We start from the raw sequence: 4,111 nt of genomic DNA, 5'->3' as shown, positions 1-4,111 counted from the left end.
GCTCCTAGCGCCAAATCTAGAGACTTTTTTTCTGCTACTGGAGACTTTGGAGACAACATCTAAAAGTTGCCTCAGGAGTGGAAGCTTAATAAACCAACCAGGCCGTGTCCTTATTTCTGCTGAGTCATCTGTTTCCTTCACTAAAGACTTTGCATTTTTCTTTTGCTAACCTTCCACTATTGGCCCCACGTCTCAGGACAGTCACCCATCTCTCTGCTACTGAAACCAACATATTGCTCAAAGTCTTGTTTAGGGAAGAAGATGCTCTCAATCTAAACTCTAAATGCTAGCTAAGGATTTATTTTCCACCCAGTGGGGAACTTGTGCCACATCTTCTAGGAACTGATGAAACTAGCAGCAGAGTAAACAGCCTGACTGGGATCTATTATATGACTGCAGAGGTTAGACAGAGATGAGCTAAAGCTAAGCTAGGCTCATTTCTTTTTTCCTCAATTCTCCTGACCATGTCACCACCTGTCCACCATCTTTGTTCTCTCTCCTTCGAGTCCTAATAAAGAAAATGGCATTTAATGATGCATCATTTGTTCATGAAGAATGAAAAAAGCTGCTCTATGAAAATGTTTTCACCTCCTCTAAAATCTCTTTTCTTTAAGTTTTATATTCCTCCTCACACTAAAGTCACAGTCAACAACATTATTTAACAGTTAAAGATATTTTACTTATTTTTCTATGGAAGCAAATATTGATTCATTTACAGTTGGCATTAACCAGAAACAGTTCAGTGTTTTTAAAGTTATGTAGTTGCCAGATAAGGTTTTGGTATTTTTATTTTATTTTTTTATATACTGTCCTGTCTGCAATGCTGTAATGAGAATTGTTGTCTTAATGATAAAAAGAGCTCAACAGATTTTACTCTTAAAAGTGGAAAATCTTCGCTTTCGCCATAGTGCTCTGCTTGATTTATATATGTAAATAGTTTTACTACTACTACTACTACTACTACAGCGAATACTACTAATAATAATGATAATATTAATAATAATAATAACAATAATAATGATAATTATTATTATTATTATATGCAGCCCTTTTATTATACAGTGGTGCAGTGGGTAGCACTCCTGCCTTGCAGCAAGAAGGTTGTGGGTTTGATTCCCGGCCTGGGGTATTTCTGTATGGAGTTTCTCCCTGAGAGACATGGGTTCTCTCCGGGTACTCCGGCTTCCTCCCACAATCTAAAAACATGACTGTTCGGTTAAATGGCTTCTCCAAATTCTCCTTAGGTGTGAATGGTTGTTTGTCTCTGTGTTGCCCTTTGATTGGCGATGGACTTTTAGATCAAATAATATTCCGTCTGTCATATACAATATTGTTATGTGAACCTATGCCCAGCTGGCTGAGTGTTGGAACAACAAATTAAAGTTTTAATTAAGCTCAAACAAATAACTGCACAAATAGACATCTTCCATTCAAAATATAGAAATTTATTAATAAAAATCCCTATAATCTGAGATCATTTTAAACGTCTCATAGTTCTGTCATTCTGTGATCTTTTTTTCTGAATTACTTCTCAGGGTTCTTTAGCAGCAAGAGATAAGATAAAAAAGGTAAGACAATATTAAAAGATAATGTGATAGAGTTGAGAAAACCATTTGAGCAATTGAGAAGTGGGAGAAACTAAGATTTTACAATGGTATGCCTCTGCTCTCAACTATGTCTTAATTATTTTAAGGGAGAATTAAAGAACTTCATATGAGATAAATCCAAGACTTTCTCTTTAATAGCTGAAAAGAACTTGGGATGATTTTGGGTGGGAGACACTTGCAACGGAGGTTCATAAGCCAGGATTTGAACCTGCAACAGCCTTACCATGAACTAAGTTCTGTGTACATAGAAAGATATCAATTGAGACATTCTAAATCAGCACAATTAAAAAAATAAAAAATAAAAACAATCCTCTGGACTTTGTTTCCAGGTCTGAAGACGTTTTGTTTCCCATCCAGGAAGATCTTTCAATTCAAAATGTCGTTGAGTTACAGGCTTTATAAAGTGGACCAAAACAAAGCTTTGTTTTGGCTTAGAAACATGCAAATTGAACGACTCCACCCCTTTGGAATGGGGGGACTGCAGAGTCTGGTCCGACTCGGCGGTACATCTACACTTTAGGGGCAAAGGTCATTATTTTGAGGACCAGAATGTTCACATTTTGGACAAAGAAGACAGGTGGTTTGAGAGGGGCGTGAAGGAGGCCATCTTCCGTCTCTCTCAGCCCTCCGGTCCAGAGGAACCGGCATGGGCTCGAATCCAAACGGATTGAGAGGTTAATTAATTCCTCGACAGAATCAGGTTCATTTAAGGTGGCTAGTTCATCCTTGATCGAATCACTTAGGGCATGAGCGAAAACCCCCTTTTTTTAATAGAAATTTTCTATTTTTTGGGACAATATGGTCGGATAAAGAGTACATTTATATACATGTTTAAGCCAGAATGATGTAATTTCTTCTCTACGAATTTAATCTAACATAATTACCTGAAAGGGGTAGTCAGCTACACACAAATAGCGGAGTGAGCTTTCCTACTGGTCTGCTAGTCACTCTGTGCACTGTAACAAAATTTGAAGTTAGCCTTTGAGCATAAAAGCCAATATTACTCAGAAGAGAAGCAGATTTGATGGCTGACCGCAGCACGGCGCCCAACACACTGGAACTTTTGGCTTCTCTTTGTATTTATAGTGAACCAGTAGGGGGCGCCAAAAACTACCCATCACAGGACAATTATGAAACATATTTTAGCAAGAATTTCATGTGTATATGCCATACCCGTTACATATATATTGCTGTATTTATGAACTAAACATTTTAAGTCATGAATCTCTGTTTATAACTGGTGGATAAACAGATTTGCATTTTCAAATTAGATGAGAGCAAAACCTTTTCATCTAAAACTAAATTGCTTTCCCTACAGTCTTTCTGTAAGTGCATCCTTGCTGCTCTGCATTTATTCTCATTGTACCGTTTAAAGCTGCGGTTCATTGCAGAGTCATGGAGCATCACTGCTACACGTGTTTCAGGGCAGCAAACGTACCTTCGCTTAATGGCATGCTGGGAATTTCAGAACCATAACATCACATGTGGAAATGTTACCGCACTGGTTCCCAGAGATAAGCAGCGGCTGTAATGATGCTAATTATAACCCTTTCACGCAGTGCGCTACATTGACATTTGCACTAATGAGTTAGAATATGCATCCACTCACAGCGTCGTACAGCTGTATGGTAAACCAGCTGTCCCCGTTGGATTTTCTCACCATCTTATGGACAGGATCTGCTTGTTTTTCCCCTCTTCATGAGCTGCTCTATAGTTTTAAACATGCTTATAAAGGGTCTCTGCTGCTAAATGGCTTCTAATGTTACGGCTTGTTTCCAGTCATTGTTGAGGGAAGCTAAAAGATGCTAATATGAGGGTTTATCCCTGGGACTGAGGGATTGCTGAACAGTCAACGAGTCGATGGAATCAGCAGTTTTCCCTTAAATAGAAAACTTTGAACCAATCTGACTGGATGATCTGGTTTAATTGTCTCTATAAAGTGACCTGATATGATGTGAATTGGGGTTTAATAAATAAACTTAAATGGATTGAACTAGTCAACAGGTCTGTGATTTTTACCACTCAAAACCCAAACGAATAAAAATATTCCATGATGAGAAAATCGCCACATAACCTCTGTTTTTTAAAACCAGAAAAGTTAGCTGGACATACCAAATGATTAGCATCTTGCTAATAAGACTTCCTTTCTCAAAAAATTGTTTGTGATGTTTGGTCTGTTTCTTTACATCATCTTCTTACCTACAACACAAAAGTGTCCGCATCTTTGTATGACTCGATTTTAGTCAGGGACAGCCGCTGAAGTCTCACAAGCCCTCCTTGCCTTTCAGCCAATGATGCACCAAAGAACTATTTTATGCCTCATAGAGTCCTGCTGTTATTGGTTAAGACCAAGTTGGCTATTTGTCTTTGTAGCCAATGAAATAAGGTTTCAAACAAGGGTAGATATTGTTGGGTTGTATAAAGCAGAGCTGTGTTACCGGCTTGTGTAAGAGTGAAACACACAGCTGAGTCTGGATCAATGCGGTCAGTTAAAAGCTGATTAC

The sequence above is a fragment of the Cyprinodon variegatus genome, unplaced genomic scaffold (assembly GCF_000732505.1).
Source record: "Cyprinodon variegatus isolate N-32 unplaced genomic scaffold, C_variegatus-1.0 Scaffold1083, whole genome shotgun sequence".
Lineage (NCBI taxonomy): Eukaryota > Metazoa > Chordata > Actinopteri > Cyprinodontiformes > Cyprinodontidae > Cyprinodon > Cyprinodon variegatus.
Note: the sequence above shows the minus strand (reverse complement) of the source record.